Source organism: Lissotriton helveticus, chromosome 1_1 (assembly GCF_964261635.1).
Source record: "Lissotriton helveticus chromosome 1_1, aLisHel1.1, whole genome shotgun sequence".
Taxonomy (NCBI): domain Eukaryota; kingdom Metazoa; phylum Chordata; class Amphibia; order Caudata; family Salamandridae; genus Lissotriton; species Lissotriton helveticus.
The window spans coordinates 2,065,125,035-2,065,141,186 of NC_136057.1; the positions used below are offsets into that span (position 1 = coordinate 2,065,125,035).

Here is a 16,152-nt window from a genome sequence, read left to right on the forward strand (position 1 = left end):
GGGAGGGGGCCAGGTATTGCCCTATTTTGAGAAGCCCGAGCCCCCAGAGGTACGAAATATATATCCCAGTATGCCCGTGAACCAGGAGGAAAAATATTCCCGTGAAAAGCTCTTTTACCCCAGACCTCTTTATGAAAACGAAGAGAAACCATTAAGTTCAGGAGTACCCTTTTTGCAGCCTCCATATGGGGAAAAGCGTAGGTCATTTGGCACGGGAACTTTGTTCCCGAAACCAAATTATGGTGGGGGACCAAGTGAGACGCATCCTACTGCCCCGAGTTTTACGCCTCAACTGACCCCACAGATGATACCTGACCGAACATTAGGAAGAGTGTTAGATGAAAGGGAGCAAGAGGCCATAGCTAAACAGAGGTCAGAAATAATTCAGAAAATTTCCCAGTTAAATACCAGTCCTGAAGCTTTGACTATTCCGGTAACAATCGGACCAGTGGTTCCGTTGTATGGGAATAATCAAGGAGGTCTGAACCCTCCAGTTATGAACCCGATAATGGCCCCGCCGAGGCAAGAGCCCTTACTAATAGACGATCAGTCCAGTGAGTGTGAGTCTGATGTTGTGTTCTTGGATCTGCCAAACAAACAGACCGGAAAGGGAGTGCAGAAGAGGCATAATCCTTTTGATGCGAAAGAAATTAAATTAGAATCAGCAACAGGGACTAGGAGTGTCTCTTTGGTAACGCCGGAAGAAATTGAAAATTGGAGTCGGGAATTAGAAAAACAGGCTCCGCAAACGAAACCTTTAGACCTCTACAAACTGAGAGTAGAAATAGAGGAATTGATGGCAGGAAATGTGGGGCTAGACAGACTGAACACCTATTCTGAAGAAGAGTTGCTGTTTATGTGTAAAAGTCTTACTAGGAGTACTAGGGTGCTCCACGAAAAACTGACAGACACCGCAGCTAGTATGGGAATAGATATATCCAGATCCAAGCCCTTGCAGAAACCATACCGAGCTGAGTTTTCCGACAAAGATTTAGAAAGTCTGAATGTGTCAGGAAGAAAATTGCAGATTAAAGAATTGCTTGCAGTCTTGCAAAAATGGGGAGACGTGGAAAAATGGAAAACAAGGTGGGCACATAAGAAAGAGGAGGCCCGCTCCAGACAAGCTACCCCTGAGTTCCCTCTGAGAGAAGTAGACAAGCCCGAAACTTTATGCCCCATGCGCGAAGTACCCGGTGGGAGGTATGTGCACGTTCCGTGGTCCAGACAGGATATTGTGTCCTTTACTAACGATTTCCCAAAATTGCGGGAGAAGCCAGTTGAATGGTACCGGCAAGTGGAAAGGTTTGTAAAGGTACAGAAATGCCTGTGGAAAGACCTGGATGGGTTTTTCGACATTGTGGTCCCAGTCAATCTATGGACCGAGTGTAAAATAGCTATAGCCTGGCCTAGTGAGGAATACCCGAGAGATGAAAAAACTGGGGAACCATCGAAAGAAGTGATGAGAAAATATGAGCAGGTAATTCAGCATCTGAAACTAAAGGTCCCAGCAAAGGAAACTGATTGGACCAGGATAGATAGAACAACGCAGGAAAGAGAAGAGACAGTGCACTCCTATTATGAAAGGCTGTTACAGGTGTTTAAAACATACAGTGGTATAGATAACATCGAGATGAAGGACATGACGCACTTCATTTACAGGTTTGTAAATGGTTTAAGACCTGAGATTTGTCAGTGGATAAAAGATAACAAAATCTGTTGGCACTCCAAAAAGGTAGATGAGGTCCTGCGGTACGCAAAGTACTGCGAGGACGAGATGGCAGAAAAGAAAAAGGCTCTAAAGGAAAAAGTGATGTGGGCTCAGGTGAAGCTCGCAGAGCAGCAGGAAAAGCAGTTGAGTAACATGGTCAAAAATGCTAAGAATGAAGGCCCTGGGGGAGGGGGAGGAGGCAAGCCCCAGCCCAAAATGAGCAGGGAGGAGGCTATGAAGAAATTTCCCTGCCATCAGTGCGGCGAAATTGGACATTGGCGTAACGAGTGTCCTTACTTGCCCGAAGATAACTCCAAAACTCCTGATTTAACTCCACAGACGCAGAAAGACAGACCGAGAAAGACTCAACCACAGGTAAAAACAGTTCAGGTGCCCCGAGCACCAAAGCAAGTATACAGGGGAAAACAGGCAGAGGGAGATGAGATAGAAGTCTGGGAAAGCAATGAGAACAGAAATGCAGCAACTTCGCAGTATCTTTTAAATGATACCTTCCTTTGTGATGACCAGTACTGACGGGGCCTGAGAGGGGAGGACGAGGAGTGCGTACTTGGCGCCTCCTTGCCGGTAGACCAGTCCGGACCATACATTGAAGGAAAGGGTGACGGAAACAATGTCACCTTTCTGTTGGACACTGGCGCTACCCGTTCTACTGTGAGAACAGTGGACGTTCCAAACCTACCCCTCTCGGGAGAAGCCATCCAAGTAGTGGGTGTATCTAATCAATTGATTAGTACTCCTGTTACCAAGCCCATGGAGATATCAATTGGAAACTTTAAGGAAATGCATAGATTTGTAGTTTGCGACACCAGTCCAGTAAACTTACTGGGACGTGATTTGCTGTGCAAAATGAACTGTACCATCTTTTGCACACCAAAGGGTGTTGAAATTCAGACCCCAGATGAAGACGGCATTTATAAATTAATGTTAGTCCGCCCTGACTCGGAAATTAAACGAATGACCATGCAGGATTTACCCAAAGAACTCCAGGAAGCAGTGAAGCCGGAGGTGTGGGACTTTACTGGGAAAGATGTAGGGTTGATGAAAAATGTGGACCCCATACAGATAGCAATAAAGGACGATGCAGTATACCCCAATACTAAACCCTACAGGATGAATGCAGAAGTGAAAGCTGGTGTTGCTGTGGAAATACAGAAATTGTTAGAAGGAAACATCATACAGGAGGTGATGAGTAGCCCATGCAACTCTCCGATTATGGGCATTAAGAAGCCTAGTGGCAAGTACAGAGTAGTACAGGATCTACGAAAAGTTAACAAAATAGTAGTTCCCTGTTGCCCTATTGTCCCGAACCCAGCAGTGATTCTGTATCAGATTCCCTGGGATGCTGAGTGGTTCACAGTGATAGACTTGTGTCATGCATTCTTTTCCATTCCTTTGCATCCAGATAGCAAATTTCTTTTCTCATTTGCCTTCGAAGGTCACGTGTATTGTTGGAACCGGGTCCCTCAAGGGTATACAGAGAGCCCCTCTATCTTTAATCAGATCTTGAAAAAATGTTTGGAAACTTTGGTCTTACCTGGGAACTCTGTCTTAGTGCAATATATAGACGACCTCTTGGTGGCGTCTAAAAGTCATAAGGATTGTGTGATTGACACCATTGCCCTACTGAATCATCTGTGTGAAAAGGGACATAAAGTGTCCCCTGACAAATTACAGTTTTGTGCAAAATCGGTGAAATATCTGGGGCACCAGATAGAAAAAGGTGTCAGAAAAGTGACATCGGAGAGAGTGAGGATAATTCAAAAGATGCAGTTACCCCGTACTCAGAAAGAGATCAGAATGTTCCTGGGCGTGATAGGATACTGCAGGCAGTGGATTCTGGGATTTGCAGTCCTAGCCAGGCCCTTGATAAAAATGACTAAGAGAGGAACACCCGAGATTGTAGAATGGGATGATGAAAGCTTAACAGCCTTCACCAAACTACGAGATTGTCTGTGTACTGCTCCTGCATTGGGGATGCCAGACTATTCCAAAGAATTTGCCCTATTCTGTGACACTCGCGATAATTGCGCATTGTCAGTCCTAACTCAAGACCATGGCACGACGAGAAGGCCTGTGGCATATTTCTCTGCCACCTTAGATCCAGTGGCTGCTGGATTACCAGGTTGTCTGAAAGCAGTAGCTGCTACCTGTGCTAGTTTGGAACAGAGTGAGTCAATTGTCATGGGACATCGGGTAACTGTGTATGTTCCGCATGGAGTGGTAATTTTGTTGACCAGAACAAAAACACAGTATCTCACCCCTAGTCGGCTGACTAAATATGAGAGGATTCTTGTGGGTGCTGCAAATGTAAACATTGTTAGGTGCAGTATTCTGAACCCAGCCACTTTACTCCCCGACCCAAAGGATATGGAAGGGGGGGTGGATGATGAACACGATTGTATTGACCTAACTGAATTCAATACCAAGCCACGCCCAGACATAAAAGAAACGCCCTTGCCTGAGCATGACAAAGAATTATTTGTAGATGGTTCATGTCTAAGGCATGAACAAGGAGGCCTGAGTGCTGCCTATGCAGTAGTGTCCTTCGAGAAAATTGAGGAAGCAGGTTATTTATATCACATCAAGTCTGCACAAGTAGCCGAATTGATTGCTATGATAAAAGCTTGCCAAATTGGGAAGAACATACGCATAACAGTGTATACTGACAGTCAGTACTGTTATGGGGTTGTGCATGACTTTGGCCAGTTGTGGCTGCAGAGGGAGTTCCTGACTTCATCGGGTACTCCTATTCGAAATGGAAAAGTTATTCAAGACCCTTTAGAGGCAATACAGTTACCAAAGGAACTGGCAGTGGTAAAATGTGCTGCTCATAAGAAGAGCATGGACAAGGTATCACTGGGAAACGATTATGCTGATCGAGTGGCCCAATGGTGCGCTAGAGATCGGTATATCGTAAATCCGAAACGAGGGGGGCCAGGAACCAGCTGCCAACTTCAGGTGTTTGAGGAAGTGCCTAAATGGGATGAGGTGAAAGAGTGGCAGCAGGCGGCACCTTGGCAAGAAAGAGAGAAGTGGAAGGAAGATGGATGTAGACCAAGACGTGTGGATGGTGTCATTATAGGTCCAACTGGTATGCCTGTGTTACCTAGACACCTACTTAGCGCAATGGCGAGGTTGATACATGAAGGATCACACATTGGTAGGGACGCCATGATTCTAGTGTTCCAACAGACTTGGTACAGTAAGAAGTTCAGGAAAGTAGCAGAGTCCCTCTGCCAGAGGTGCCTGTCATGTCAAAAGATGAACCCAGGGAAGAAGACTGTAGTGGAACTGGGGAAAATTGGGAGGTCCGGGGGTCCCTTTGTGAGAATACAGGTTGATTTCATCACCATGCCCCGTTGTGAAGGGAAGCGATATGTCCTTGTCATGGTCTGTTTATTTTCAAAGTGGGTGGAAGCTTTCCCTACTCCCCAAAATGACGCAAAAACAGTAGCTAAATGTTTATTAAAAGAACTGATACCTAGATTCGGGGTGCCAGTCACTATTGAATCAGATCAAGGCTCACATTTTCATAATGGCGTCATCGATGAACTCTGTAAGGCCTTTGGAATTGCACAAAAGCTACACTGTGCCTACCGTCCAGAGGCTTCTGGAGTGGTGGAACAAATAAATGGAACTATCAAAAACAGACTAGCAAAACTGTGTGATGCAACTAAATTGAACTGGGTGAAGGCCCTGCCCTTGGTCCTAATGGGACTCAGAAGTATTCCTGATCGCAAAACAGGCCTAAGTCCCCATGAAATAATTATGGGAAGAATAATGAGACAAGCATGGGTACCAGGAAGCAAACTGTTGAGTATTACTGATGATTTGGTACTTGAATACTGCAAGAGATTGGGTGACCAAGTGCGTTCTATCTCTCGCCAGATCGGAGAAGACGCCATCCTCAATCCAACGACTCCTCTCCACAAACTGGTCCCGGGGGACTGGGTGAAGATAAAGAAGCACACTCGGAAGACCTGCCTGGAGCCAAGGTGGGGAGAAAAACGTCAGGTGATTCTGGTTACTACCACAGCAGTCAAGTGTGCTGGGGTTCCGCGTTGGATACACGCCAGCCACACCCAGAAGGTACCACCAGACGAAGTGCCTGAAGCTGAAGGACGTCCAGCAGAGGACTCTGCAGGAGCCAGACCAGAAGTAGCTGACAGCGTACAGCCCAGTACCAGTCAAGCTGCAGAATCAGCAGACGTTGGCCCAAGAATAGTTGACAACGAACTACCAGGAGTCCAGCCTGCTGAAGGGGTCCAAGAAGCTGAGCCAGAAGTAGCTGAAGATGAGCTGCCAAGCATATGGCCAGAAGAGTGGATTCCATTGATTGACCTCACTGAAGACCCTATTCGAACAAATGAAAGACTTTGGGAAGGTAAAGAGTGGACTAGTCAGGAAAAGCAAGGCATAGGCGAAGAGCCTCAGAATCTTGAGATTCACATCAAAACTGAGGAAGGAGAAGGTCAGACAGGGACAGAGCACGTGATTGATACAGAACAAGTGAATAAGACTGAACCAGTGCCCGATACTGAACAAGTGAAGGATCTTGAACAAGAGAGGAATACAGAACAAGTGATTGATACTCCACCACTGACACCTGATATCGGGAAGGGACAGACTAGACATAGTGTAATAGTTCGAGCAGAAGAAGATCAAGAGATCGAAGAGCTTGAACAGGATCAGATAGGATTAGGAGAAAGTGTTCAGGAAATAGAATCAGAGACACTTGAAGAGCAAACACACAGTATACCTGAACAAGGCCAGATTAGTACCCAGGCAGAAGAAACAGATACTGGCCCTGGAATTAGTCAGATAGAAGAAGAAGAAACTGAAGCAGAATTGCCACAAGCTAATGAGAATAAAAGGGCAAGAGAAGGAAACGAAGTCCAAGTACCAACCAAGAGACTTAAGAAAAGAAAGCATCTTGAGCCTAAATACATAAAGAAATTGAGATTGAGAATAAAAACAGTAGAAGAAAAACGTGCAGAAGAAAGGAGAAGTGCTCGTATAGCAGAACAACCAGAAGACTCTTCCAAAAGAAGGAGTGATCGAATAAAGAGACAAAACAAAAAGTACAAGTCACCTGAATGGACACTTGTGTTAGAAGAGCTTGAAGATCTCGACATCACTGACGTAAGCGACGGAGAGCCCGTCCCTGAGTACTCTGACGAAGAGGAAGAAGAGCCACCGTGAATTTACACAAAGTAAGATACTCGTGTAAGGTCACAAAGAGGGGTCGAGAAACTATTTCTGAGCCATAATGTCTGATTCAACCGTGAGTGGTAGACCTAGTCGCAGCTGTTGCAAAACTTGCTGCAAGGTATGTGTCTGTAGTGTAGTTGTCCTGATATTACTTTGGATAGGACTAACAATTTTTATACCCTTTGCTGTGAGTAAAGATACTAACATTGTCCCTACTGAAATTGTAAATACTGACAGTGAAGAGCTGACAACACAGAGTGTAGCTAGACATGAAAGAGCACTGAGACAAACAAAACGAGACTTAGAAGCATCAGATGAGGAACTACATTATCATAGAATCAAAAACAGGACACGCTTAAATGTTTTCGCAAACTTGTTAATACACTATGTAGAGACTATGGAAATTGAAGATTGCTATGTCTGCATGAAGCTACCTACTTCTGTGGCTGAAGGCGTGACATACCATCACTTGCCACTGACATACGGAATTTCCTGTAGCATTTTAGCTAGCTTATTTTACAAAAGAGGACCGTTACAGTACTACTACTCTAACAATGACGTGATCTTTTCTGAACTTCCTATACGTGGGAACTTGAATCCTGTACATACCAAAAGTGACGCAATACGATACATGGGAGATTATTTCCTGACTATAGGTAACATTGACATAGCGGACGCACACAGAGATAACTTGACTTGTTCTTTGCATGAGCAGGAAAAGATGTTCCTAAACATGGCAGAGAAAAGGAGAATTAAAATACAAAAGAAGGCTAATGACGAAAGTCAGAAAAAGCCAAAGTGGGCAGAGAACATGGAAGGCACCTCAACTGGTGGGGCGGGTCCTGCTCTGTTGCTGGATTTTGAAAAGAAAGGCAAGCTATGTCTTCACCGCGAGAAGACTAGCTATTATAATAACATTTTCATTGGTTCCAGTGAATGCGAACATAATTACAAGGTAATTGGAGGTTGGGGTTTCAAAAATGGTTCAGAGCCTGTGTTTCCTGGAATTTATTATATTTGTGGGGACAAGGCTTATTTCAAATTGCCGGATCACTGGTATGGAAGTTGCTATTTTGGCATTGTCTTCCCGAAAATATACCATGTGAATGGAGGCGCTGGAAGCAGTGAAAATACTAATGGCTTAGTGCGTAGCAAAAGAGAAAGCATAGGTGAAATAATGGGTAGTATTTTCAGTGCACTGATACCTGGAGTGGGAGTGGTTCTGAACACTCACAGAATTTGTAAATTGTCTACTATAGTGGGGATGTATTGTCTACTGAGACAGCTCATGGATTTCTGCTGGTCAATACCGAAATGGTTGCGATCAGATCAATGGTTTTGCAGAATCGACTTCCGGATAAAAGTGTACAGATCAAAAGATATGTGAAAAATATTACTAATTTGGCAAAGGAACTGAGATCATTTGAGGTTGATAGTGCCTGGAAGAGACTGGTAGATGGTCTCTCAAATATAGGTCATTGGTTCGCTAGTATAGGTAAAGGCTTATTGCTCAAAGTACTGATGCCAATTGGAATTATAGGTCTCATCCTATTTTTCATATTTGTCTGCTGCAAATGCCGCAAGCGCACCGGAAAGCATGAAGTGAATGCCAGAGGGGTGAAACGAAGTGTGGATGAGATTGAATTGGAAGAAGTGAATGATCAGATATACAAAAAGGTGAAGACTTCTCACCCTACTAAAACTGAAAGAGAGAAATTGGAACGATTGCTGGAAGAGATAGAATTGTATAAAGTGTGAAAGAAAGTTGGCATCTGGTTCCATTTATTTGTGATGATGGTAAATATCATCAAAGAGGGGATTGATGAAGCAAAGCTTCGCATATTTTGCGACCTTGCCGAAGTCATGAACCTCGTCTATGTGTAACAAGGTAATAAGTGTAAGTCTTACTAAAATTTATATTTAGTTTAAATAAAGATTAAGACGCTTGCCTATATGTTTTACTAAAATAATTTACTCGAGTCACTTAAAATGGCTGCCGCTTGTATTTAGTTACTGCGCATGCGTCAGCCACACTCACGTGTCCTGACGCGTCTGCAGAGTTGGAGGGAAAATTATGCGCATGCGTAATACATAGCTGTGCCCATCATGTGGTACTGCTCGTGCCACTGCTCTTGTGCTTGTTTCCATGTAGCTAACATTTAGACTGCATAAGTATATGTTATGATGATAAGTTGAAAGTACAACCCTGTGAATGTGATTTCATAACGTTATTTCTGTGTATTAATTTGTTCTCGCTTACTTTTCATGTACCGCGGGGAATGGGGGTCCAAACTGATTGGGAGCCATATTGACGGTCTCTTCTGCGCATGACCAGGGAGCATTGAAAGGTGGCCACTTTGGACAGTGGAACTCAGCCAGCTGGCAGCCACAGTCAAGATGCGCCTGGGAAAGCCACCTCTGCGCTACGAGAACGGCGAATGTTGCTCCTCATGTGTTACAATGTTAATTTTCACTCGTATTTCTGCACAGTTTCTCATGAGAACCCCAATCTCTCTAGGCGGTACCCAAGTATGCTAATATAGGCTCAAATTAGCGTGTTCTGATTGGTGTGTTACCCAAATCCTACTTTAGGACCAATCCAAATTGAGGGATTCTGACACTTTGCAACATTGGGGGGTGGTACACCGTCCCAAAAGAGTATATCTACCCTGGGTTTACCTAGGGAATTGTCCGACTTGTCTGGTTTAGCTGACCTGTCACTGACCCATCGTACTCAATAGGTGACTGAAGATACAGAGCGCTGCGGAGCACTCTGTCCGAAAATTGACCATAGACTAAGGTTCTACTGAACCTTAAAGTGCTGGCGAAGCACTTTGCTGGGAGTTCGCTGACCCAATCGGGGTCTTGAGCGATAGCTGCAGAGAGGGTGGAACGCAGGCGTTGCTTCCAAACTGCGGGTGTGGTCCTGTCCTGAGCGGTCCTGTCCTGAGGGTTTGCTGTCCTGTCCTGAGGTCCTGTCCTAATTCCTAATCTGAGGGTATCCGGTCCTGTCCGGGGTGTCCATTCTGCACCTGCTGTCCTTTGAGGGGTATCCTTCCTTGAGGGTTTCCTGTCCTTAACTGACCCGTGGCCAGGGTTTGGTTTCCACACCAGTCTAGGTAAATACTGCTCTAAGTTCTTTAAACTTGCACCTTTCTATATTTCTGTCTTTTGCTTAACCACTTGGCTGCTAAGGCACCTGATGATCTTCCATTGACTTTCCATTGAAATCAATGGAAAGTCCATGACGAGTTACCCTTGTCATTAGCGCTGAAGTGGTTAAATAAAGACACACCTTTGCACATGTTGATTTCTTCCATGCTTTTGCCGCAAACTATTGAAACGTAAAGTCATTTGCATAATTTTCTTGATATGTTCTCATGTTACCCTATCTTTTAGAGATCATATTTTGCATTGCAGTTTGTCATTTTCTGATATGGTCTAGAACGACCTTACTTAGATTTTCTAAAGAATTCCTGCCTTGAATGCATAGCATATTTCCTTTGCATCTCATAATTGCATTTTAATGATTACCCTGACTTTATTTCTCTATAGTTATGTACTTTTCATTATCTTGATTATCGATTGCCTTATTCTTGTAAATCTCATGCTTTCAGAAAACGAACTTTAGATAAACATTTTAAAACTTCCAGTTGTCCGTGGTCATTTAAACAGTAATTAAATGTCATTTGAAATTGCATTTGCTGCCTTTCCTTTTACAGCTAGGCCCCTGATCCATTGAAGTCATAGGTACCCGTGTCGGTGGATGGTAAGTCGAGTACACTAAGTAATACCAGTAGGGAACACACACAATTGATAGCAGCCCGTGAAGTCGCCTGGTCAATGAATAGTGTGAATTGAAAGTATATGGGCCCTGAAGCCGGAAACGGCGGAATCATTGGCTGGGTGACCTCGCGCGCTCTATCAATAGCACACCATTTAACCTTTATATTCAGGTTTTATACCCTCAAAGTGCTGTTGATCTGAAGTTACTGCTAACACCTTATTCATAAGGGTTACAAACTGACTGTGACTTTTGTGGGCTGCCTTCTGTAACACGTTTTATCGTTGAATCATTCAAAATGCATCTAGATGGCCCCCCCAATTAGAAGCAAATAAGCACACTTCTCTATCTAGCTCCTCCCGTTGGTCAATGTCTCATGACTGGACCAGACTACAAGCAGCCCGTCCTCTCCTTGTAAATGGTATATGTCTGCTCTCAGTGGCTCACAACACACATTGGCCTACCTATTCAATCTTTTTTGTGGCCTGTTATAAATGGAGCAGATGAAACCCTAAAGAGGAATGTAAAATAAGAGACACATTAATTCACTGGAGATTAGATGGGATTGGAGGGAAACGGCGTTTACAACACAGACGGAACTATGCAGTGCCATCACAACACAGGCACTACAATGAACGTGCAGTTACCATGCGTTCCATTACTACGCAAGTCATTACAACGACTTGCTTTAGGGAACTCAATGTTGGATTTTAAATCCAAAACCTTCCATACTGTTGCACAGACTGGAGTTGGAATAGTAAACTATACTATTCCAAACTCCTGCGCTTCTCTAAGGCAAGTTGTTGTAATGACTTGCATTGTAATGGAACGCATGGTAACGACGCATTAGTTGTAAAAGCATGCGTGAATACGTCATACAACTGGGATTGGACATCATTACTGCAAACAACTTAACCACGAAATTCAGTTAAATAACATGTGAGCAATAGTAGTGTAATTAAAACCACCACTAAACATAACCATCACCAAGTTCTAGCAGTTCTTGAAAGACAGAAATAGCCAACTTAAACTAGTCATAGAATGTCACTGGTAAGTAGTGGACTCGATGAGGTGATAATTAGCACATTTACATCATACCACATGCTCAATTGATTTTAGGCACTGAAAAAGAAGCATTTTACGTATCAAAGAGAATGATACTCAGGTTAATAATCTCATAAGAATGAATCGGCCCTGTCTCAACTCAAATGTGCAACCTGGTGGTCCCTGCGTGAAAGCACAACCAAATGAGCTATGGACCAGATGTACAAATGTATATTGTGTTTACAAAGCTTGTGATTCGTAAAATCACTGCATTTGGGACCACAGAATGCCTCCTCTTAGTGTACAAAACCCATTTTAAGACTCATAAAATCGGGTTTGAGGCTCATACTCAATTATGATTTAGAGGGAGTGTGAAATGGACATGCCTTCAAAACATGGTTTGTGTAAGTGTTTTGCAACAGCAATTCTGCTCGCAAACCACTGCCCAGATAACAACTCTTCAAAAGTGGCAGTAATTGGTAATTTAAGAATAATGTTCGCAGCCTCAGGGGGTGTCGGCAGTGGCCCAAAGGATCTCTGCCTCCTTTCCCTGATGTTTTCCCAAACCATAAACGTTTAATCTTTTTGATTGCGACCTTTCCTAATAATATTAATTAGACAGGTCATTCTGTGATGCCTTGTGAATAGTGATTTTGCAAACCGACTTGATAGTAAATAGGTTGGTTCCCAAAATCAGAGCCCATATGCAAAAAGTCAAAGTACAATTTGCATCCACTTTTTGTGAATAGACTCTTAGTACATCGTGTCCCATCTTAACAGTCAACACAATGTTCACATTCCCAATGCACAAATTCAGCTTCTAAATTAGGAAAAGAATGAAAAGAGTCGCCCTCCACCTCCGCTCGCAACAACGCCACACCCCAACACCCCGTGCTTGGCTGGACTCCGCTCACAACAGAGGACACATTCAAGACCATGAAGAGCATCCACACAGGAACCCCATCAGATCCTTGCCCACACATCTTCCACAGAGCAGCTGCCGCCATTACCCCCAGGCTTCGCCACACAATCAACTGCTCCATCAAAACAGCCACCTTCCCCAATGATTGAAAACACGCAGAGATCAACCCTGTGCTAAAGAAGCCGTCCTCTGACCCGACTGACCTCAAGAACCTCAGACCCATCTCCTGCCTCCACTTCCCAGCCAAGGTCATAAAGAGGGCCATCAATGACCAACTCTCTAGTTTCCTAGAAGTAAACCATGTCCTGGACACCTCCCAATCTGGCATCTGAAGCAACTACAGTACGGAGACCTCACTCCTCGTGCAACCAACGTCATTTTCTCCACCCTCACGACCGCTGTCCTCATCCTACTAGACCCCTCAGCCACCTTCGACACCGTCTCCCACCGCACCCTAATCAAGAGACTCCATGATGCCGGCATCAGCGATAAGGCACTGGACTTGAGCCACTTCTTCCTCACCGGCCAGACTCAGCGAGTCAGACTACCCCATTCCTCTCAGAAACTACAGAGATCAGCTGCGGAGTGTACCAGCAGACTCAGCTATGGCAATGCACTCTACACCGGCGTCACCCAGAAACAGCTCAAGAAACTACAGAACGTCCAGAACGCCACAGCCAGACTAGTTATCGATATCCCCCGCTGCAGCCACATCACGTAATACCTTCGACAACCCCACTGGCTACTAGTCAACCAGAAAATCACCTTCAAGCTCCTCACACATGCCTACAAAGCTCTCTATGATGAAGGACCAGTGTACCTTAACCACCGCTTCACATTCCACGCACCGGCCAGACAACTCCATTCCGCCCAACTTGCCCTAGCCTCCGTCCCCACTCACTTCAGGATGGAACTCAAGACCTGGCTCTTCGAATGATTCCATACCCAGAAGGACCAGCAGCCTCCCCTCCAGCTCCTTGAGAGAACGGGTGAGTAGCCATATGGTACAAACCCCTGACTGATTGATTGATTGATTGAAATCAGGCAAGAAAGCCATTATTCATCCTTAGGCTACTTATTCTGAGATAAACATTTGTGTCCTGGTCATGTAATGGGACATGGTAGTGAGGTGTTAAAACTGAATGAGGCAAACAAAACTTGTTTTCACAGAATGAGCAACATGACCAAATTGAAGAGTGTGTGCAACCTGAACATGCACATTTCCAACATGAATTGAATAAACTGTGTATTTTTCTGAAGAAAAATAAGTTTCATTTTCTATATGGTATCTGTCAATGGAGATCAACTTACAGTATGGCGAGTAGTCCGCAAGGTTATCAGGTGTGCAGATCCAATCTCATAGGAAGACAGCTCACCATACTAAGAGGTCCATGCCAGGCAGGGATAGATATCACTGCCTTTATTAAAGCCACTCCTATTAAAAGCAATGAAGCTTTGCTTTGCAGGTAGTATATTTGATGCGCTTGAAGAATGAACTTCCACAGCCAGAGTTTATTCTTGTAAGACAAAATATTAATGACCCCAATGAGCAACGTATTTTCTCTCTGTCACTATGACTTGATGGTGCTGTTGACGGGACAAGTCGCCATGTCAGATGTTTCTGCGGGTGGATTCAGAGCTTCCCCAACTCTAAATAGATTAGGGCAACTACGAGTTTGGTGGGGCATTGGCACCATCAGTTTATGGCAGTCCTCCTACTCAGGCAAGATCTGAATTATCTGTATGTGTTCTTCTACATGATATTGCACCTGAAAAAAAGTCTTAAATATTATGGGAAGAGCAGAGGTAACAAATTAATGACGATATAACATAAGGTAACAAGGGAAAACGGCTCAGGAGCTATGGCTTTATGACTTAAAATGGGACATGACTGGCAAAACTTTGAGGAATTAGCCAGATATTATCTACATCCTGGTTGAAACACACACAGTGGCTTCTTTCGTTATCTTTACCTTTTTATGTTGTTGGGGTACCCAGGCAAAATTAATATTTTCATTTGTATTATACTATTCTCCATTTACTTATCCGATTTGTAATGCACCAACTTCATGGTAAAGGCAGCCTGTAGTTTATGAATGAATTGTGTACAACAGAAGCAAATGATCAAGCTGAAAGTCGAAACAGAAGCATAGTTAATGAGCCTTCCTTCAAGCTAGACATGACAGGGCTTAAGGAACGCTAATCTGGAAAAAGAGCGCAGGTTACCAGAATCAGTCTTTGGTTCTTAGGTTTCGTTGAGCAGTTTTGTCTTAAGTGCTTTATTTAAAGACTGGCAAGTGGGAAAGGACTGGAAGGTGATAGTCCAGAGAACTCCAAAGGAAAGCTCGAACAATATAAACACCTTCTAAGAACTTGACAGTAAGGGAGAAGATGAAAAAGATATTTGAGATATCAGTAAACATAGGTGGGAAACAAAAACTTTTTAAAGTGTTTTCTTTATCTTGCTTATCTCTAATCTCATTCTAGAAGTAGGAACATTTGCTCAGTGGGTTGAATGTTTATTGAATCTTATGAAAATCATTGTAAGCGTGAGGACCCAAGGCTGTTAGAGCTTACTGCAGATTTACCATCTGCTGAGATGCAGTAAATGTGCTCACTGCACATTAATGTTCAGGGAAAGAGGGATTGTGTAAAGTAATTTCTCTCTGCAATGATGGGATCATGAGTTGAAATGCTTCCGGCCGCCATACTCCCCACCTGTCCTTTTCTGCTTGGTGGCCCAGATGACAACCAAGGAAAATGTGCTTAGCTCGTGAAGTTGACCAAGGGGAGATGGCTCCTGTACCCCTCTACTCAGTGGGATAGTATGTTCCATTTGCCCTCCCACATTGAAAACTATTGGTGAATTCATTGCTGTTCCCCATAGAATCTGCCAGGAAAGGTCTAGCAAAAAAGACTTCTTCTGACTACTTTCTGTCCTGTGCCCACCAGGTCCTGTAGTAGTACTGTATTTAGAGACGGTTTACAAAGGGGGTTGAACTCCAATTGCAATATAAGTCTCACAATGCAAATAAGGTCAAGCCACCCAAACATCTGTTGATTGTGATGATCTGCGATTCCTGTGGGATGAACTTCCTGTATGTGGGAAACACCACTGAGATTTGTGTAGTGGTCAGTGCACAGTGTAGGCGGTGCTGCCCAAATTCCCTGGCATACCATGTACTGATAGAGCACACTCTTCCTTAAGCCTCATTGTGCGATTGGTAAATATAGTGCACACACCTCTGGTGACCCTTACACATAGTGACTACAACAATTGTATCTGAATGTATCAATGTCACATACCAATGAAGGAGATAGGTTGATGTTTGCACTTCTCTATACACCTGCTGGGCTTATTTTCCCAAGCATTACGAAATGGCAGATGTATCTAAAAATGAATATTTGAAAACTACCTTCATTTTCCAACAATATTACCAGCTTAAAGTGATTCGAATGACC

General features: G+C 43.9%; 1 protein-coding gene across 1 annotated transcript in view; it reads right to left on the bottom strand.

The window, feature by feature from the left end:
- The window catches only part of AK5 (adenylate kinase 5), a 2,677,990-nt gene that overhangs the window by 637,744 nt on the left and 2,024,094 nt on the right, over positions 1 to 16,152 (bottom strand). The gene's annotated exons all lie outside the window — the stretch shown is intronic.